At 32.6% G+C, this 23,556-nt stretch overlaps 1 long non-coding RNA gene across 2 annotated transcripts in view; it reads left to right on the top strand.

Moving 5' to 3' along the window:
• The window catches only part of LOC127012036 (uncharacterized), a 115,432-nt gene that overhangs the window by 963 nt on the left and 90,913 nt on the right, over positions 1–23,556 (top strand). Inside the window, exons 3-4 of one of the 2 annotated variants that reach the window (XR_007765459.1) lie at positions 17,273–17,431; positions 17,639–18,009. The exons of the other annotated variant lie outside the window; for it this stretch is intronic. This is a non-coding gene — a long non-coding RNA (uncharacterized LOC127012036). Of the gene's footprint in view, positions 1–17,272; positions 17,432–17,638; positions 18,010–23,556 lie in introns of those variants that run through there. 2 annotated transcript variants of the gene reach the window in all.

Raw genomic sequence — 23,556 nt, 5'->3', positions numbered from 1 at the left:
AGAATATATATACTTTATGGGGTCGGAAACGTTTCCTTCACTGCGTTGCAAACTTTTGACTGAAATCATTATACCCTCTGCAAGGGTATAAAAAGTTAGACATATTAATTGCCAATATTATAAGAATAACAAGGAAGAACCTCGACTATCAGAAACAGTGGACACACCATCGTTAAATTATCCGGCAACCAAAAAATAAACAATTTAAAATATCTGCAGATCAAGAAATGATTTGGAGTATGAAATATTGAATAATGACGATCAATCAAAAGTAAAAATTAAAAAATACTACCCATATGCTCTTTTAGCTACAGATTTTGTAAAGGCCAAATATTATAATTTTTCTGTACTAGTGGTATCAAAAAAAGGTTTTAAGGCGTTCCATCTTCAAAATGCCAAAAACTCTTACTCGTAATAGATTATTAAAAATTTAACGAAATTACTAAATGATGGGTGTCCAATACAAGACTCTTCGTTGATTTTGTCAAATCTTGGAAAAGCCTAATACTTTTTTCGAAAACGAAACAAATATTAACAAAACCTTACTCTCTATTAACAAGAAAGAAAGTTAACTTCGGCAAGTTTTTTTTTTTTCATTTTTTGAGACCATTTTTTTATTAAATTGATTTCGAATTTCGAAAATGTAAATTTAAAAAAAACACCAAATATATTTTTTTTTATAAATTTGTTTCATATTTTCCGATTAATTTCCCGATCGTATACTGTATGATATAGTATTAATAAAATTTAATTCAAAATTCAGAATCAATAAAAAAATGTTATTTCCAAGCTTAGAAGGTTATATGTTAAAAAAACATTAAATATATAATTTTTTCATATTTTTCGATAGTTTCTATGGCACCTATATGATATAGTCGTCCGTTATATGTTAAAAACCACCGACGACGAAATAATAAAATAACTTTTTATAAAAGTTAATCGTAGAGTAAAACGATATACTATATTCGTCGGAAAGCATGCAATAGAATTAAGCGTTTCCGACCCCATAAAGTACATATATTCTTGATCAGGATCAATAGCCGAGTCGATCTAGCCAAAGACCAATATATTTTGTGGTGACGAAAATCTCGCTCTCTCCGCTCGCACAAAGTTGAGAGCGTAAAAATCAAGGAAGAGAGTGCACAAGCTTGTGTGAGCAAGTGCGTATGTTTGCGTACTTAAATGACAAACGATTTTCGGCCCGAAATCAATTCTGAACTATAAAACGAATTTATTCAAAGCAATAAAAAGAGGTTGGGAGAGAGATATGAATAAAAGAACAGGCACAGGAAATGCACATGTTGAGTAAAGTACATAATTAAAAAATATTTCCTTTTATATTTATTATTAAACTATATAAAAAATATTTAAATATAAAAATAAAAAATATATATATATATATAAAATGTATAAATATATATATATATAAAATATATATATATAAAATATATATATATAAAATATATATATATATATAAAATATATATATATATAAAATATATATATATATAATTATTTATTACTTAATTAATAAACTAAGATAAACAACATCATATTTTCATAATATAATCAACAACTTTTTTCTTAAGTTAAAGAGAGCATATTATTTTAGATAGTTTTTTGAACGTATAATTGTTTTTTAAATATCCAATAAAATATTTTTTATTTTTTTTTTGTGACGGTTACTATTATTTCACTTTTATTTAAAATTTGCCGAATAAAAATTAGTTAAAATCGCTGCTCGAATTTACTACCGTTTACATCTTTGTATGTATATTCATATTTAATATTATCTAATATAATTGTATATAATCGGTACCCGGGGAACACCACGGGGAGTCCATTACAATTGTAATGGGGTCATATATTTTATATGACCTACGAGTCGACTTGAAATGCTTTAATTTTACACATGAAAACATTTCCACGTTCCCCATTAAAGCTTTTTTTCAAACTTTCGCTTTTTGATTTTATTTTTTCATTTTTAATTGCTTGTATTATTTTTGTGTATGAGTTATATATGTACATATGTATTTATTTTCATTCGTGACTTATAGATAAAAATGATTATGATTAAATATGGCTATAAATAAATTTGATTTAATTGCTCGATCTTTCTTACTTATGAGATACTCGTATGTAGAAGAGAATACTGAGTTAAGCTTCACAGTCCATTTGCAATGTTTAAATAGTAAAACTTAAATAGGTTTGTTTAAAAGATCTACTTTATGCGCATAGCATTCATTATTTTGATCGAACCAAAATGAGTAATCATTACTTCCATTTGTGCACTTAATGCATTGCTCCACAATAAATTGTCTGATGGATAGTTGTTTTTTATTATTTTTAAAAATTATTTTAAAAAAACTTGTATGTGTATTTGCAGACATTAAAAAAGATCTGATGGTGCTTTTAATTTCCCGAAGTCAGTGTCGCTCGAGTAGTTTTTCTCATGTATAAAAGCTCTGATAGTGCTGTTAAGTCTCCTCTGTCTCTTTTAGAAGGATCTTTATACATTTATCGCAACTTGATCCTTTTGCAATGTATCCAACAAAATATCTATTAGATGTTAATTCAATAGGTACATCTTTGTCCAAAAAGTATCAATATTTTTGTCAAAGTACCTTTCATTGCCTTGTACAATTTTTGAAAACGACACAGAATATTCTTGTTGCTGTATTTCTTTGTTTTCAATGCACGGTTGATATATAATTGAATAAAACTCTACTGGTGAAATAACATAATCATCTGCTTCGAAATTCGACATTTGGTAAGGTAAGTAAGTAAAGTAAGGTTTTTCATTAGTGACTTCAAGTAATGAGGTACATTTTCTGTTGTTACCTCCTTGATCATACACTACACCCCTTACTTTAAACCCAATATTTTTTGCTATATTAATGTTTCTACAAATAAGGCTTTTTAAGCATTTCCCTTTTATATTTGTTTTGGGTACGAAATAATTTAATGTAAATTTCTATTTTTTTTAAATGCCCCGTATAACCAATACGCAAATGTGGCTTCCCATTTTATTTGAGCGTTCATGTAAATGCTCTAAGCCATCAATTATATCAACAGACATGTTATAAGTTAAGTTTTTCTTTATCGCAACTTCATCACAAGTCAGTATGCATTCTTTATCAGATTCAGTATCTTTAAGGGCTGAGCACAGACATTCGTTGTCTCCCGGCTGTAATATTTTTAAACTGTTTCACTTTTGCAACGACGATGGACTGGGAAGATTTAATTGTAACGAGTCTCTTAAAAACATATATGTCGATGTCGACCTGTAATAAATGCTCTGAGCGAACAATTTTTCAGAATCTTTCCATCTCATATTTGTTCCCTTTTTTCCTTAAGAAGCATTTTTGATAGTATTTTTTCATATCCTGTTAATTTTTTTTATAAATTTCCGAAAGTATGTTTTTTTTCAGACTTTGCTTTCAATCTGATCACCTTTAGTTTTAAATTCAAATTTTCTTTTCTCAACGTCTTAGTCCGTGCTTGTCTTTCATCAGACAATTTTTGATAAGTTAAATATTTTATTGAAACTCTTTTAATGTTTTTGTGCTTTTATGGCACTGACGACAAACATCAGCCGGGTCTGTAAGCGAGGTCTTTTTCTTGTGGGCGATCTAAGAACATTAAAATCAATATCATTATCTGAACTGCAATCTTTAATTAGGTTGCGATCGGGAACTGATCCTTTCCTTAGAAATTTTATCCCATTATCATCTGGAAAGAAATGATCATGGCATAAAAACAGTGAAGTGGTCGCCACAAAGTCTTCAGAAATTTTCACATTTCCGCCCATTTCATTAAGATTGCTGGATCTTTTTCTGGAAACCTACGCAACTTAAGGTGGGGGAAATCGAGGCTAGATTTCTGGCAGTGGAACAGGCTGCACCTGTTGCCACTGATCTGTGCTCTTTTTTTCTCGTCCATAGCCATTAAAACTTATGTTTATTAATAATCTTTTGCTACTCAAACCTGTGTCAATATGCAGCAGCACCAGCACCACGTTAAATTAGCGCGCAAAATTACATAACTTCGTGAACAATTGTATTTTTTTCGTTTCTTACTTTATTTTGCACAATTAATATAAGCACTTTTATTTTTAAATGGCTTTGTTGCAGCGAATCAAATTTAAATTGACGGGATAACGTTTAAATGCTTTATGTACTTGTAGGCTTTAAGCAAACGTAAGAAGAGAAACCCAAAGGGGTAACAAAAAAGAAAGAAAAATTGGCGCGCTTTTATTTCCGCCCAAAAGCGCTCGATTTTTAAATCAAATTTTAATGGCACAAAATCATTTAACCAAATTTTATTTTTAACGAAATTCCAAAAATGTGTAATATACATACAAATTTGCAAATTATGTACATATGTACAATGGAAATAACCCATTCTTGTTTTTCTTTGAAAATAAAATTTGGTTGAATGATTTTGTGCCATTTAAATTTGATTTGAAAATATATTCTAATGTCTTTGATCTAGCCATGTCCGTCTGTCTGTCTACCTGTCTGTAGGAGTTAGAACAATCAGACCTGGCATGCAGATCCTGGACTTCCTGCGCAACGCAAGTTTGTTTCAGCGGGGTGCGAAAATCTATAGCGCCTACATTTTGTATGATAGAAACAAAATTTTAACTTAAATGTGTTTATCTCATCAATATCTATCGACTGACCTAACGCCCACAGAAGGTGTAAACGCTTAAATCTGTCTGCCGCCCACATAACATCTACTGAAATAGCCGCTACGTGGCACCCTAAAATATAGTTTTGCTCTCTTAAGCTAAGGAACGGGTAAATGATATACTTTCTTTTTTTTAATATCACAGAAGCCAGCAACAATCCTTAATATGTACCATGGTGTTACTAACGTTGATTATTCCTTATTACTGCAAGGGTATACAAACTTCCTCTCTTGTTAAGAATCGAGTCAGTCAAGGGAAAGAAAAGAGCAGTGATAAAATATAAGTTCAACCTAAAAAAAATTGTAATAGTGAATAAGTCATAAAATAAATTTAAAAAATTCAGCATTGAGAAAATTTATTTTTTTACATACTACAAGTGTATGGTGTGCGAATAGCGGGATAGTGTTAAAATTAAGAAAAGGAATTAAGAAGACTTCGCTTATGTTTGTTAGTCGGTGCGATTGTTAGTCACCTTTTAGTTTAATCGATAGGTATTCATGAGATAAATACAATTCAGTTAGGCGCTACAGTTTTTCCCGTATTGTGCTTGTTAGAGTGGGCGTGGCATTCTACTAAAACTAACTTGCGCTGCGGAAGAAGCGCAAGAAACTGCACGCCAAGTCCCCCTATATCTCTTTAATATTCAAGATCTAAGCGTTTTTACGGACAGACGGGCGGAGATATGGACAGACAGACATGGCTATATCGACTCGGCTCGTGATCCAGATTTTTTTTAATCAAAAATGTAATCTGGTGTTCTTTAGTTTGTAAAATAACGGCCCGTATTGCTCATCCGAAGCGGTTTAAGCCACAGTTGCTGCTGGGAAAAATTCGAAGTCCCCTTGGACTGGACCAAAATGTCACTTTCTCAGATCCCAGCGTTTATATGGACAGATGGAAAGACCGACATGACTTGATCGGGCCGAAGAATCTAGTATGCTCTTTTACTGTACGAGTAACAATTATAATAAAGAACTGAGAAAATCTTAATCAAAAAAAAATTTTTTTTTAATCTACGAGAAAAATTAATATTTTCATTGACTTTGTCCAAGAACTAGATTGAAATACACTTTACAATTTCATTTTTCGCATTTTCGCTGGTGGGTACTTTTTTAATTCTCCGAATACTCAGTAAAAAAGCTTTTGATGTATTTAAAAAATCTGTTTTTATGATGATTTTTTCTTGAAGAGTTGAACTCCCAGATCACAAAAAGATTGTTTCTTAGGATTTTGATTTTAGAATATATACTATTAAGAATGACACTAGCTTACAGCGAAAATGTTTCAAGTAGGATGATGGTAGTTTTTGGTAGAGAAAGACCATTAGATCACAAAAAAAAGACCTTTTTTAAAATAAGTTTTACACCTTGCAAAGGGTTTTATGATTTCGGGCAGAAGTTTGCAACGCAGACGCTTTGTACCCAATATAGTGTATACATATGTTCTTAATCAATATCACTAGACGAATCGATTTAGACATATTAAGATGAAACCTTGAACCAATACATTTTTGATGCAAAAGTTTCCCAAGAGGGAACTTATATCAACAGCAGCAAAATTAATTGTTTAAAAACCTCTCTGATTACATTTTTGATGAATTTCGAATGAAACAGGCAGGCAGACCTTCCCAGACAGACCTGTCCATAGGAAAGATGTGCTGATAATTACACATCCCCATTATGGAAAAAGTCCATTCGCTTTTATTAAGGCTGTTCAAAATTTTCAGCACCTCCAAAAGGCCTGAAAATGTCAGCATGTGCTGGAAAAAGTCCCTTCGCTTATATTAAGGCTGTCTAAAATTTTCAGCACTTTAGTTCTTCAAAATATATTTTATTTAGCTTAAATATTAATTATTAATTTTAAAATATTAAGGAACTTTTGGCAACTAAAAATAATTCTTTTTGGGTATTTGTTTGTTCCTAGCGGATTCTTTGTAGGCCCTTTTCTTCGATTTTTGAAGCCTCTCTCTGATATTTTTTGTGTTGTCTCGAAAACTTGAACCGTCAGACTTGGTGGCTTCTGTAAATATAATAAATACACAAGAAAGGAAGTTAACTTCGACAAGCCGAAGTTTGTATACCCTTGCACTTATAAGAAATAATCAACTTTAGTAACAACATGTGAAGTTTTTCAGGATTGTTGCTGACTTCAGTGATATTAAAAATAAATTATTTTATTCTTTTTTTTAGACCATTTTTTTACATCTATGTGTTAGAGTAGTCCGATTTTTATTAAATTAAAGACAAAATTCTTAAAAATTTTTAAATTCTTATTTCCAAGCTAGAAGGTTATATTTTCAAAAACACCATAGATATAATTTTTTCATATTTCCAACTAATTTTGCGATCGTTTCTATGGCAGCTATATGATTTAGTCTTCCGATTTTGATAAAATTTAATTCGAAATTCAAAACCAATTAAAAAATGTTATTGCCAAGCGTATGAGGTTATATGCTAAAAAACACCGAAAATATAATTTTTTCATATTTCCAACTAATTTTCCGATTGTTCCTATGGCAGCTATATGATATAGCCTTCCGATTTTGATAAAATTTAATTCGAAATTAAGAACTAATTAAAAAATGTTCTTTCCAAGCTTAGGAGGTTATATGTTAAGAAACACTGAAGATTTTTTTTTTAATTTTTTCCCCGATAGTTCTTATGGGAGCTATAAGATATAGTTGTCCCACCCGGCTGATTCCGAATTATATACTACCTGCAATAGAAAGAAGACCTTTGGGAAAGTTTCAGCCCGATAGCTTTAGAACTGAGAAACTAGTTTGCGTAGAAACGGATGGACAGACAAACGGACAGACGGCCAGACGGACATGGCTAGATCGACTCGTCTAGTGACGCTGATCAAGAATATATATATATACTTTATGGGGTCGGAAACTTCTCCTTCACTGCGTTGCAAACTTCTGATTGAAATAAATATACCCTCAGCAAGGGTATAAAAATGTAGTGAAAATATGCCGTGTGATGATAATAAACTAGCTTTAATGCTCATTACTTTACTTACTTTGTAATAAACTAATCCAACCCCAAACCAAAATGCTTGTAAACTAAACAAATTCACATTTAAGTACAGATATACATATACAAAAACAACGGACACACTCGCAGCACAGTGCCACAGCTGTGGCAGGCTCCGCCGATAACACAATAATACGTTTAAATCTAGTTTTATTATACTGCCACTATATTAAATTATATATTTTTGTTATAAAAAAAAAAATTAAAAATGGTTAAAAACGTACTTTTTTTTGATCCGTCACCGTACTCCAAGTTCAAGGGGTGGGAAGAATGGCAAGTGCATTCGATAGCATTGTTGCATCCCTGAGTTGCAATTTAGTGTTCCTTTTTGATTTTTATAAACTTAAATTTGTTTTGAATTACTTCTTGTAAATCTATCAATATCAATCAATATACTTACCGTTAATTTATTACGGTACGTAATAAATCTCCTTTTTTTAATTTCGATTTTGATATATATTTTAGCTATCGAATTTTTTGCAATTACTTTTTTTTCTTACTTTTTGCATAAAATACATTTATTTTACTGTTTTTTTATATATTAGCTTTTTCAGTGAACGGTCATGTTTTTGTCTTGCGCTCCGATGTGTATTCTTTTTGTCGATAAACCATCGGGGTTTAATTTATATTTTCGTATATTTATATAGTTTTTTCTGTTCCTAACAACATCCGTCGCTTCGGGAGTGCAGAGTGTTTGTTTTGTTTTTTAAATGATTTTATGTGATGAACGCATTCCATATGAAACCTAGTCAACCTCTATAAGGCTGCTTACATAATGCGCTGTTACGGAATTAATCCGAAACAGACGTTGAAATACGGATCTGCTTGTGGCGCTTGGTCGTCCGATTCTCTGAGCCCGATTCTCCGAAGCGTAAAAAGATGGCGGTCGATAGACAAGCCACGTGGTCCGATCAACAGTCATTCTCAGTTGCCGCACAAAATGTACTGAGGTCGAAAGCTAAAAAAGATTCGGTTACTGAATACAAAGCACGAGATTTTGCCCCATGAGACGCCCGAAAAATCGATTTTAAACAATACAATAATCATTCTAAAGCCGCATGTTGGCCTAACGCCCGTAGATCCTGTAGTACCAAAACCTGTGTACCACAGCGAAAACAAATTTTTGCTTCCCGGCTAAGTTTTGACATTTCATTCCTGTACATTACGGCCTATATTCGTAAAAAATTTTAGATGGATGATCTAAAGGTTTAACAATTTAATTTTCCATATGCCAGGGATGTATTATCATTTAAGATCGGTGTTCTTTGTGCTCATTTTGCAACTATATGCTCAGCCAATTTTTGGCCTAAAGGCATTTTTATTAAAGAGTACGAAGTTAAAAAAAAAAATTCGTTCAAAGGAAGTTGGAAATCTCATGCCATCCACATCTACATCTTCAACTATTTCAAAAAACTAGAGACTTCGAAAAAAATCTTTTTTACTCATGCCATTCTTTCAGAATACAAGAGGTTTACAAAGTAAGCCGACCAAATTGTTTTCTGATAGTTTTTCCTTTTCTTCCCATGTTATTGTGCTTACAGAAACCTGGTTAAAACCGGAAATTCTTAGATTCGAAATCTTAGGGATCAGGTAATAGTTTTAGGTGACTTTAAAATACCTAGGTCGAAATGGTCCACCGTAGATACATAGAATATATTGTTACCTTCAATGCAGCGTGATTTTCTTGACGGTTTGCTTGATATTTCATTGTCTCAAGTAAATCACGTTCCAAGTTTTTAGAACGATTACTGGATCTATGCTTTGTTTCCAGTCCAGATTGTGTTTGCATAATTAGAACGTCTGCAATTACCTGACCAGAAGACCCGTGTCACCCAACACTGGAGCTGATTATTGACACGGGTACAAAAGTGCATGCACTATCGAAAAAGTCAGCTAAAGGCATTCCCTGCAAACTTTGAACTCAGAAATATATATATATATATGGTCTAATCTGTACTTACTGTAACGTTACTGAAGCTGTTAGCATATTTTATATTGTGTTAACCACAGATTTTGATACATGCGTTGCTAAGTATTGTGCTAAAATTTCAAACCAACCTCTGTGGTTTAGTAAAGAATGGGCAAGTCTTAAAAATTTTAAGTCTAGACTCTACAAAAAGTTTAGACCTTCCGGTTTGCAAGCTGACTTTTCCTGTTACTTAAGTGCTTGGTCTAATTTAATCATTCTTAACGCCCAGTGTTACAAAAACTATTTAGCGTAGATCTGCAAGTTTTCCATCATCACTTAATTTGAAAATTGAATGACAGGACTCAAAGGGTTATTTTTAAAAAATCTTTTTTATCCATAATACGTAATACGGCCGGTTTACCACAAGGAAGTCATATTGGCCCAATCATGTTTTCATTATTTATAAATGATCTTCCTATAGTCTTAACGAAGTCACGTGTACTTATGTACGCAGATGACGTTAAGTTGTGTCTGAAATATAATGATCCTGCACAAAGTTTAGCTTGACAATATGTTCTCAGTGCTTTTTAAACATGATGCATGGATAATGAATTGAAATTAAATGGTTCAAGTATAAACTAATTATTTTTTCGTGTCAGCCCTCACTATTCGACTTATACTTTGAGTGGTTGTGAGTTAGATAGGATAACGCATGCTGATGACCTTGTATTCCATATGAATCCTAAACTTAAATTTTCTGATCACATTACTACCATGGTGAATAAAGCCAGGAGCGTGCTTGCATTTATCAAAAGGTGGTCGAAGAAATTTGACGATTCCTATGTCACAAAAACTTTATTATTATTCATTAGTACGACCAATTCTTGAGGATTGCGCTCATGTTTGGAGTCCCCAATATGGGGTGCACATATTTTGGATTGAGTCTGTGCAAAAAAGCTTTTTAATATTTGCCTTACGGGGACTTAACTGCAATACAAGCCTGTTACTAACATCGTACTCTAGTAGACTACTTCTTATTAACTTACCATCATTGCTAACCGTAAAACTATGCTTGGTATTACGGTTTTTAGAAATCTTATTTATGGTAATGTGGGTAGTCCCGAGTTACTGAGTCGTCTGCATTTTAACGTGCCAAATAGATTCACTATAAACTATATTCCGCTAATATTAAATCATTGTATTTCCAATTATGCAATGCATGAACCTTTTAGAGTACTTTGCAATGATTATAATAGACTATATCACCTAATATCTACTACCGACTCACTGCCTATCCTTAAATCAATAATACTATCCTATTTAGCAACTAACTAGTTTTACTTATGTATCTTGTCTATGCGTAATTTGCCCCGTATTTTTAATTGTCTTTTGTTATATTTTCTTCTTATTTAACCGAGTTTTCGATACTCGCCCTAAACGGTGAATGTGCACCGCGCGTTAGAAGTATTGCTTGGTGTCGTAAGGGCCAATTGTTTGTACTGACCATAGTGCATCAATGTCCAAGATATAAAAAAGATCATTGTACGTTACACATAATTAATTACTTTAATCATTATTACTTGGACAATTTAAGAGTTACAATTTGCTAATGCTTTTATGCTTTTCAATTTTAAGTATAGTTATTGTATTATGTTTCACTGACAACGTTTACTAAGCTTTTACGCCTTGATTAGGTTTAAAATGCTCGGGCAGAACAAATTTATATATATATGTATAAGTTTGTTCTAAGGGAACATTTTTCTGTGAACTTCTCCTATGGAATTTCCTATGTACACGAGCAGCGAACGCTTCGTCGAAAAAATTCCCACTGAAACCCCTAAATAAAGTTCACGTGGTGCCAACCCCTTAATTCTTAAGTATTTCTATTCATAGTAGTTCAACTAAAACAACAAATATCATTAAGCTACAACAATATTTAAAAATAATAAGTAGAAAAGACTACTTTGTTTTTATACCCTTGCAGAGGGTATAATGATTTCAGTCAGAAGTTTGCAAAGCAGTGAAGGAGAAGTTTCCAACTCCATAAATGATATATATTCTTGATCAGCACCACTAGACGAGACCATATCCGTCTGTCCGTCTGGCCGTCTCTCCGTCCGTTTCTACGCAAACTAGTCTCTCAGTTTTAAAGCTATCGGGCTGAAAATTTCCCAAAAGTCTTCTTTCTATTGCAGGTAGTATATAAGTCGGAACCGGCCGGATCGGACAACTATATCTTATAGCTCCAATAGGAACTAACGGGGAAAAAGTTAAAAAAAAAAATTATATCTTTGGTGTTTTGTTAACATATAACCTCCTATGCTTGGAAATATCATTTTTTTATTGGTTTTGAATTTTGAATTAAATTTTACCAAAATCGGACGACTTTATCATATAGGTGCCATCAAATTAAAATGTTATCAAAATCGGACGACTATATCATATAGCTGTCATAGGAACGATCGGAAAATTGGTGGGAAAATAATATGAAACAATTTATAGCTTTGGGGCTTTTTGACATATCTTATAATATTGGGAATATAACTTTTTATATTTTTAAGAATTTGGAATTCAATTTTATAAAAATTGGACTACTGTAACATATAGATTTCAAAAATATGGTCTAAAAAAAATGAAAAAAAATTTTTTTTAATATCACTGAAGTTAGCAATAATACTTAAAAATTTGACATGTTTTTTTTTCTGACATATTATCTTATACTATTGGGAATATCATTATTTGTATTTTTTAAGAATTTCGAAATAAATTTAATAAGAATAGGACGACTGTAAAATGTAGCTGTCCATATAACAACGTTAAAAAAACGATAAGAAATATTAAAAAAATGTTTCATAACACTTAAGCTAGCTACAAACCTTAAAAATTTAACAAATACAAACTTCGGCTTTCCGAACTTAACTTCCTTTCTTATTTCATGGTAGAAGACAATTCTTAGCCCATTTTGCAACTATTGAAAACAGCACAGCTTTGGTCGGTGTATGGGCGTTATAGGGGTCGTAATACATGCGATGCTCAACAAATTATATAATCTATACCCTTCAATTCCAAAATAAAAGATTCCCAGATGAATCCTCCCGGGATTCCGAAGGAACATGTCCTTGCGCACGGGGGAATTTTGTATGGGATGTCCGATTTTCCGCGGGGAAAATGCAAAGCCCTTTCACAATTTTCCTGCTCCTTATTCTCATTTGCTTTATGGCCTGTCCGCTGTAAGTGAAACGTCCTAGGGAAATCCCATCGGGCATTCGCGATTTTTTCATGGACTTTCACCTGCAGTGGACTCGTCCCAGGAAAGTCCCTTCTGAAATTCTCGATTTTTCCATGGACTTTCAACTTTTCAAATATTGAATTTAAAATACATAGATTACTTTTACAATACTTTTACTTTTCACAATATTTTATTTAAATTGTAACATTTAAATCTATGTTTTTTGAGATATTTTGTTTTTATGTTTTTTATAGCTTTTCTTAAACATTTGTCCGGGTCCTCAGAGTCCCTGCCAACGATCCTGAAAAAAATGTATGTTTAAAAAAATGTGTTTTACTTGTTTGTCTGTATATTTACTCTTTCAAACTGTGTAAAACCGGTTGAGGGATTTCATCACGCAACTTTCAGGTAACGGAACCAGAACCTAATGGGTTATGTTATAAAATCTAATTCTTTAAACGTGGATCGACGCACAACAGTAAAGAAGCACTTACCTGACTTTTTTTTTAAATATCACTTTTATTAGTTAAATAAAATGAGTCCCAGCGCACATTTAAACAGCCGCTACTTCTCTTTTCATAACTCAAACAGAAGACACCAGGTCTTTATTGGATTTCTTCCCGAACATAACGGAGAGACGCAAGAAAAGGAACGGCCGCAGGTTGCTCTGTGGAAAGCCTCTAGCAGGCAGATTATAAGACACAGAAAAAGAGGGTAATATCCGAGGATCTGCCTCTCTTTTTTCCCGAAAAAAGCTTTTGCGCTCGGACATGTCCCGGCGACCGAACTGCGGAATTGAAAAATTGAGATTCCTATAAGTGAGAAACGGGCATAGCTTGAAAATATTCAACTTTTTATATAATTCAAAGTAAAAGGTCAATAAAATAAAAAGCGTTAGTAATTGAATTTATTGAACCCTTAAACACTTTACCTTTTATACACGTGCGTTCTTCTATTATTTGCAGTACATCCAGTTTAAACTTTAATTCAAAGTATTAAGCAAATATTTTTTCACACATAATCATCCCTTCTGGAAAAATGCATTCCTTGTGTCTGGTGGTGTCGTTAAGCAGCAAGAAAATGATTGGGCAGCAACAACGACGTATGTATTAAAAGCAAAAACCTTGACAACGCTCTGCTTAAATAAATATACTTACCCCCAAATTGATGCACGTGGCGATAGACACGTGCGCACAATTCAGGTTTAGCTCACGATTAAATTAATCGCTGATTAGTTAAGGACAATATTACAAAGGATGAATAAAATGCTCAATATAATAAACAAACAGTTGATTTCAGAAGGCATTACAATTTTACTAGTAAAACAAGAAGCAACGCTGTAGGTAAATGCCCTGACCATGGATTACTCGTTATTCTTTAAACCAATTTAAAAATAAACTTAATAAAAGTGTATTTTTACTTTTTTAAATCATTAACAATTTTACAATGTGCATCTTACATTTTTTAGCTGTGACACTAAACAGTAAGAAGAAAAATGGACAAGATTCTAACTAAAATCAGAGCTCCGTTTAAAGCGACCAATGTTTAAGTGTATACGGTTAAAAGCAAAAAAAAGGTTATAAAAATCATTATCACCAATCAAAATCAATTTTAGTGAGTAAGAAAGAAAAATAGTTATTCGTTTAAAACACGAAAGAAGTTATAACCTTGCAGTTATATGAAATAATCAATGTTAGTAACACTTTATTAAATTTTTAAGGATTGTTGCTATTTTTCTTTCTTACAGTTTACAACCACAATATAATTTGAACGGTTTTGCGATATTTTGAGTTTTACCGGAGGTTTAGAGGTATATGGAATTTTTGAACTTCTTCGAAAAAATTGTACTTAGTCATTATTCTACATATTGCTTTTCCAGTTTACAACCACAATATAATTTGAACGGTTTTGCGATATTTTGAGTTTTACCGGAGGTTTAGAGGTATATGGAATTTTTGCACTTCTTCGAAAATGTTGTACTTAGTCATTATTCTACATATTTCGGATGATTAAATATATCTTTATGATGTTTTCACTAATCGACCAAGAACTATTATTCCTTTAAAACAATTTTTTTAAAATGTATTTTTCTAAAAATCTTTATCATCAATCAAACTTTAATTATTTTTTAAGTTTTATTTTTTATTGTTCTTTAGTAGCTGTGGAGCTTAAATTTAAAACTTTAACAATTGTTCTTATCAAATTACCGTTGTATAGTTTTGGGTAAGTAACTAAGGAGTAAAATGTTTTTCATACAGTAGAGTAATGGGTTGCTCTATTTGTCGTTATTTTTAGTTGAGTAGTCTCAAAGGCTATAAAATTAAACAAGAAAGAAAACAATTTGAAATTGTATTTCTTGTGATTTCTTATTATATTTTTTTATACTTTCTAAAATGTTTTCATTCTGCCCGTTTTAGCCACTTATATTTGGTTTTCGGGACTTCCATTCTCTTTCGCTGAAATACTCATATGAAGTTTGGTAATAACATTACATATTAATTTTAAAATATCTAATAAAATTATAATATCTATCTACTTATAAAATAAATAATAAGAAATGGTTCTTATCAAATTACCTTTGTATAGTTTTGGGTAACTAAGGAGTAAAATGCTTTTCATACAGAAGAGTAATGGGTTGCTCTATTTGTCGCTATTTTTAGTTGAGTAGTTTCAAAGGCAATAAAATTTAATAAGAAAGGAAGTTAACATCGGCAAGCCGAATTTTTTATACCCTTGCAGTTATAAGACATAATCAACCTTAGTAACACCATATAAAATTTTAAAGGATTGTTGCTAGCTTCAGTGATTTTAAATAATTTGTTTCATATATTTTCCCACCCAGCTAGATGATCGGACGACAATGATTTTGATAAAATTAAATTTCATATTTTTAACTAATTAAAAAATGTTATTTCCAAGCGTGGGAGGTTGTATGTTAAAAACACCAAAGATATCATTTTTTCATATTAAATTCCCATAAATTTTTTGATTGTTCCTATGGCAGCTATATGATATAGTCATTCGGTTTTGATAAATTTAATTCGAAATTCATAACTAACTAAAAAATGTTATTTCCAAGCGTAGGATGTTATATTTTTAAGAACACCAAAGATATAATTAAAAAGAATTTTTTTTATGTTAATAAACACCAAAGATATCATTTTCATCCCTTTGCGGAGGGTATAATAATTTTAAGTAGGAAGTTTGCATATTTTCCGGCTAATTTTCCGATAGTTTTCATTGCAGCTATATGATATAGTCGTCCGATTTTAATGAAATTTACTTAGGAATTCAATACCAATTAAAAAAATAAAATATGTTATAAAAAGCACCCAAAATAGATTTTTTAAAAATTTTTTCACTGATAGTTCCTATGGGAGCTATAAGATATATATCCGACTTATATACTATCTGCAATAGAATGAAGACTTTTGGGGAATTTTCAGCCCGATAGCTTTAAAACTGAGAGACTAGTTTGCGTAGAAACGGACAGACAGACGGACGGACAGACGGACATGGCTAGATCGACTCGTCTAGTGGCGCTGATCAAGAATACGAGTATATATGCTTTATGGGGTAGGAAATCTTAATTTTCTATATTCGGTAGTTTACAAAGTATCAGCGTTTGTGGCTGTTAGAGAGTGTGAGCCAACTATAGAAAAGGGCATTCCAGTTACAATTTTTTTTGTTAGCTTTTAATCTGTAAGGCGTGGCGTACGCGTGCAATATACGTAAAAGTGGGAACAGGACAGTATTCTTACTGTCGTCGCTAATCTACGTGGTTTTGTATAAATACAATCTTATTATTATTAAGCCTGTTCTTTTTGTTATAATTTCTTCCTACATTATTTTAAAGTAAATTCAACAAAGGAGAGAAATGTAGCATAGTGTCAACTGTAAATGGTATATGGTTAAACAATTTAATTTTATTTGTTTTTTGAATGTGACAATGTCAGAAAAAAGTAGTTTGAAAAAGAGAAGAAGAAAGGAAGTTAACTTTGGCAAGTCGAAATTTCTATACCCTTGCAGTTATAGGAAATAATCAACGTTAATAACACCATGTTCAATTTTAAGGATTGTTGCTAGCTTCAGTGATATTACAAAAACTCTTCAAAAACTTTTGAATAAGAGAAAAAAGTTAAAAAAGTATATTTTTACAAACACTCGGCATTTTGCATGAATAAGTTGTGTTATTCAAACGGAATTTAAGTCATTTAAGACCAACATTTTTCAGAAGTAAGTTCAAACTATGAGTATATAATACCTTTGCTTCGTCGAAATACTTATACGGCAAATGTGTGTATAAATAATACAACGACCGTTATATTTTGTATTCCGAAAACATAATGTAGTAAATGTAAGTAATTTATAACTAAAGCAGGATCCTGTTCTTTATTAATTTACAGAAGACTTTTCCCATAAAAGTTCGGAGTCGTCAACTTTTTTTAGGCTTCTTTACCCCCGTTTGGAAGTCATGCGGATCGGACAATGATAGAACATAGAACATAGAAATAAACAAATTAACTTGGCAATTCCATAGAGAAATTTGCAAAAAAGCTTTGAAAGTATGTACCGTATTAATGTGATTAAAAAACCAATATAGAACATTTGAAACAAATAAGAAAAATTAATCTTAATGTTTTCATAAAAGCAAATATACAAAGAGTTGACTTTACATTTATATCTGGTTTTTCCACTTTCAAAATCCATTTCCATTTCCAAATTACCTAAATAAGCATTTTAAACATAAGTCTACCTCATATATTCCGCAGGCAATGAAAAAAAAACTGTAAAGTTATTGCCCGTCGATATTACAGATACGAACTTTCGGACTACTGAATTATGTGTTAATTAAACGCATAAAAACAAATTTCAGATTGGCATCCGCACCTCATGATAATTCGCTTTGTGCCGAACGTCAATTTTGTCTCCTATTTTCAACATTAATAATACGTTGGATGCATTGTATGCAGCTTCCTGTGAAGATAAGGCGCCATTTCAATATACCTCCTTATCAGGAGGACGAAAACACAGCTAAAGGGAGCGCAAGAGGAATATGCAGCAGCAAACCGTCGAAAACCATACTATGCTTTTATGGCTTGTAAAATATTTATTTTATTAAAAAAATTTTAAATCTCTTGCTTTTTACCCTAATAATATCGAATGTTAGCTCCTAACCGATTGTTTCCCTACAGCCTACAACACGTATACGTAAATTAAGTAATAGAAAAGAAGAAAGGAAGTTAACATCGGCAAGCCGATGTTTGTATATCCTTGTAGTTACAAGAAAAATCAATATTAGTTACACCTTTCAGATCTTGTCTTTGACAGCTATATGTTAAAGTCCTCCGATTATTATTAAATTTAATTCGAATGATAAATGATATTTCCGATTTTATAAGATGGTATGTCAAAAAACAACGAAACTATAATTTGTTTCACATTATTTTCCCACAAATTTTCCTATCGTTGCTATGGCAGCTATATTATATAGTCATCCGAATTTTGACAAAATTAAACTCGAAATTCTGAACTAATTAAAAAATGTTATTTTCAAACATATAACGTTAAAAAACACCAATGATATAGTTCTCCGACCCGGCTGGTTTCGACTTTTATACACCCTGCACAAGAAAGAAGACTTTTGAAAAAGTTTCAGCTCGATTGCTTTAAAACTAAGAGAATAGTTTGCATAGAAACGGACGGACAGACGGACGCACATTTCTAGATCGACTAGTCTAGTAATGCTGATCCAGGATATATACTTTATGAGGTCGGAAACGTCTTCTTCACAGCGTTTAAAGCATAATACGCTCTGCAATGGTACAAATATAGGATGCACTATGGCCGGGTATTACGAATTTATTGCGTTATACTACCTAAAAACTAAAGCTTATATGTATTACGAAAAAACTTTTATAGACTTTGTACCCTTTTGGTGATAATTACATTGTAATGCAGGCGTAATCCTTGGATTATTATTCACCTTCTAAAACCCGTTACTCGTTGAGGAAGAGGCTATATTGTATTCGGAAAATGTATATATCAGGTATAAAAAAGCGTCTTTGACCCAATAAATGCATTGTTCTCGTCAAAACCTTTGGATTGATTTCCTAAAAACTGAAATATATTTGAAGTCTTGAAGCACCGTAATCTCTCTTTAAAAATGTACTTTACCGTCGACTTCAGATCCACGCTAAGTTTATCGGTGATAATGTTTCACTTTACTCGAAGCTCCTTTTGCTCTAAGAGCAGCACTTTAATAGCTTCTAAATTTTGCTAAAATTTGAAAAAAAAATTGTATCTTCGGTGTTTTTTAACATATAACCTTCTAAGCTTGGAAAGAACATTTTTTAATTAGTTCTGAATTTCGATTTACATTTTATCAAAATCGGAAGGCTACATCATATAGCTGCCATAGGAAAATTAATGGTAAAATAATATGAAAAAATTATATCTTCGGTGTTTTTTAACGTATAACCTCCTACGCTTGAAAACAACATTTTTTAATTGGTATTGAATTCCTAATTAAATTGTATTAAAATCGGACGACTATATCATATAGCTGCCATAGAAACTATCGGAAAATTAGTCGAAAAATATAAACAAATTATATCATTGGTGCTTTTTTTAAACATATAACCTTCTAGCTTGGAAATAACATTTTTTAATTAGTTCCGAATTTTTAAGTAAATTTTAGCAAAATCGGAAGACTATATCATACAGATGCCATGGTAACGATAGGAAAATTATTCGGAAAATATGAACAAAATTATATCTTTCGTGTTTTTTTACATAAAATCTCTAAGCTTGGAAATAACATTTTTAAAAGATGATTTTTTTATAGATGTCAAAAAATGGTCTTAAAAAAAGGTGAAATTTTTTTTTTATATCACTGAAGTTGATTATTTTTTATAACTGCAAGGGTATACAAACTTTGTCTTGCGGAAATTAACTTCCTTTCTTGTTTATTATTTTTTTGAAAATTGTTTAAAATTTGCGTATGAGCTATATTTGCATACCCTTGAGGAATGTATTATGATTTCATATGAAAATATGATATGATATATGATATGATTTTAAATTCGATATAAATTTTAAAAAATTGGACGACTATATCATATATCCATACGAATGATCGAAAATTGGTTAGAAAATAATATGAAAAAATCATTTCTTTGGTGTTTTTAAACATATAACTTCATGCGTTTGGAAATAAGACTTTTTAAATAATACAATCATTTTGTTTTTAATATCACTGAAGCTAGAAACAATCTTTAAAATTTAAGCAAGGGTATACAAACATCATTTTGCCAAAGTTAACTTCTTTTCTTGTTGCATTATAATTTTCGCTAAATTACCGCTTCCTTATGGCTTGCTACGCTGGTCACCAGATTGTCGACATAAAATGATTTCCGAAGGATCTTGCATACTGATGCGCTTTTTGTGCCTGTCCGTGCAAATGCTGTTGAATTGACGCTGGTAGAAACGGGATCGACGTTACGAAATTCTTTAACCCTGAAGTAACGCTATCCATCTTCTGGGGTGGATCGGTACCACTGGAATCTATGAGTGTCTCGATCAGCCTCGTTTATCGCTATTTAAAGAAACGCCTTTTCAATATCAGCCACGATCGCATCTTTCCGGCAACAAAATCCTATTAGAATAGCATCACCAGGGTGATTTCATCAAGAGGGTGATTTAGGGACGCTGTGTTGTTCTTTTCGTCCGAAGAAGCATCGAAGACAATATGCATTTTTTTTGTGGCTTTGTCATCTCAATAAACCGTGAGAGGAGGCACGTTGTGTGGCTTACCGTTGCTGGATATTTCTGAAGCTATTGCATTGCGCAATAGCTCCCTCATACCTTTGTCGTACTCCATCATTTTGTCGTAATTTCGCATTAGCTTGTTGGCTAGGTTACTCAGTCGTGACATCGCTACGCACACAAATCATCTTTTGTTATTCTCTATTCTAATAAGCATATGTATACCTTAAAACCTCAATGTTTTCGTTCGTTTTTTTTTTTTTTGACTTGCGTGGCTCAAGAGAGATATCTTCATAAATAAATGACAAAACAATTTCATTAGAATCAAACAAAAATACCTCTTAACGTGGTACAAATATAATGACGATCGCACCTACAGCAAACAAAAGTTTTGATATCAACTAAATATATACACAATTTCTTAACTTTTACATTCTAACAAGGTTTTTCCAAAAGCGGTAGAAGTAAAGTTTCTTCTATTAAACTGTTTACATCATCTTAAAATTCCAGAAAAACTGACAAATAAAATAACATTTTTATTTTGAGAGGACCCAGAAAATCTTGTTTTGCATATTAATTTTGAACGGAGCACTCGATTTTGACAGTTGAGGTGGGAATAAAACTAGGTTAATAGAGGATGTAATTATCCCCACCATACTTAATAGGTCAAATGTTCCAAATGTTAACATTTCTCCCATACCAATTGATTTTCTTAAAGTCTTGGTATGCGCTTTTTGCAATACCTTTGGATTGATGTATTACTAAATTTTATTTTTTCGTGTATTTATTGTAGTCGCCTTCGCACACGCTCCTGGTGCGCTTCGTCCCTACGTGGACTGCCGTCCACATTATTATTGGCTTTTTATTTACATTTAAATCTGCTTCAGTTGCTTTAATCGATTGTTTTGTTTTTATTCTCAGAATGCATATTTTTTTGGTTTAATTCTGTGCCCATTCTTCTGCAGCTATCGCTCTCTGACTCTCTAATATGTTTTGCGTTCGCTGATCGCTATGTTTTCATCTTTGCAATCCTTAAATTCGTGGTTTTCTCGCTTGCACTGTCGTTTGTTCACTTTGTAACGAACACACTCGATGAGCGTAGTCCACCCTAACACCTCTGTCTACGTTTTGACCGGTTTGCTCAGGGAGATGGGTGTGGGATTGTGCTAAGATAGACAAATAGTGTCACAGAACTAAAAGTAGCAGACAGAGAGACGATAACGATAAGAATTTCAACCCAACGGTTAAGATTCGGACGAGAGAGTGTAACTATCTAAGATGGAGGCCCAGATGGTAATGGCCTCCTTCTATACCCACCCTACCTGTGAAGTCACATCAGACTCCACCCTTAAACAACCGCTGCGCTACATTCTCAAAAGGTGCCCTCAAAAGATGACAACTTAATTCATATTAAACCTCATATTTAATTCCGCAAAAACGATAAATTGGTTCATGGTTCTTAATGCTAATAATCCTAACATTAGGTCCTAGGACTAAACGTTATTTACGTTCAACAACCTTCTATACGATTGTTTTTGAATGTACGATAAAAAAAAGAAAATGAAAAACGATATTTGAATTAAGTTACGAAATTACGATTACATTGTAAAGTCGATTAATTAATACTCTTCATCCAATACAAAGGCACTTGGGCTGGTTACGATTAATTATTCAAAGGCAAACGATTCTTATTTAACACTCCGATATATAACAAAAATTATTTGATTGTAGATAGGTAAATATATATATATATATAAAAATTGTGTGGGCTTAGACAAGTATGAATATATGAGTGAATTTAAATGGTTTAACGGCTATGCCGTACTTACGACATTTCCAACGAAGTCAGCAGGCCTGATGACGATCGATGTGCGCTGTGGAACTTTAAATCAATGTATGGGATATATTTGTCATATCATATCATAAGCACACACGGGAAACCTCACTCGGGTATGCACCGGCGATCCTGTTGCAAATAACGAAGTAGATCCCAGAGTGACAAGGAAATATGATCCACCTCACGGCTTACGGGTAGACTTGGCGCTTAAGTGGGAATCCTTTAGGCCGATCGGCGTACCGTTGACGCGGATTGCAGTGCTTGTGGGTTGGCGCTCTGCTGATGGGGGTAATGGCGTCGTGATGGCGCGGGTTCTAGGTGTCGCGCTGATCCAGACGTGGCACGGATACAAAATGAATACGCTGAAAGAGGCACCTGCTCTTTGCTGTGCGCAGAGGGAGGGTTCGCAAAACTGTCGCAATTCTTAGAAATCGGTTGGATGGTTTTCTGTTTTCTGGGGAATTCCAGTCAGATAATGACAATACTTAGGGGAAATTATCTTACCACCAAGATTGTGACTGATTTTGGATAGAATAAGCACAGACTAGCAAGATTACCACACGCGGGAATATGAATGCAATCGGATGACACAATTTTTTTCCAGGAGAAAACGAACCGATCTCGATAGAAGCTTGAGTCAAAGAGGCGGAAATTGTGGCGTCTAGAGTGGACGTATGCATAAAATCCCTAAATATGGTATTTTCTGATATTTTGTGTAAGAATCGGGTCCTTGCTAATAGCAAGGATGCATTTTGGGGCGAATGACTTAGCTAAAATATCTTAGCTAATACTTAGGCAAAAATATACTGACTCTCACAACTTGCTTCTCCGCATATAATCCAACTGCTGTTCCTGTTTTTGGTGCTCGCTCTTTTCCTTCTTTTTCTCTCTTCGCTACTTTTTTTTCACTATTTTTTATGTACTCCAATAAAGATCTGCTATGATCGACGTTATCCATAATTATTAAACTAAGGGCTTTGTGGCTTATCTTATCCCTCTTTCGCACCTTGTGTTACTATTCGCATGTGACCCTAACCCTTAAGCTTGTGAAAATTCTGGACATATTTTTCGATTATTTTCTCTTTC

The sequence above is a fragment of the Drosophila biarmipes genome, unplaced genomic scaffold (genome assembly GCF_025231255.1).
Source record: "Drosophila biarmipes strain raj3 unplaced genomic scaffold, RU_DBia_V1.1 ptg000017l, whole genome shotgun sequence".
NCBI lineage: Eukaryota > Metazoa > Arthropoda > Insecta > Diptera > Drosophilidae > Drosophila > Drosophila biarmipes.
This window is presented reverse-complemented; position numbering and strand designations above follow the sequence as displayed.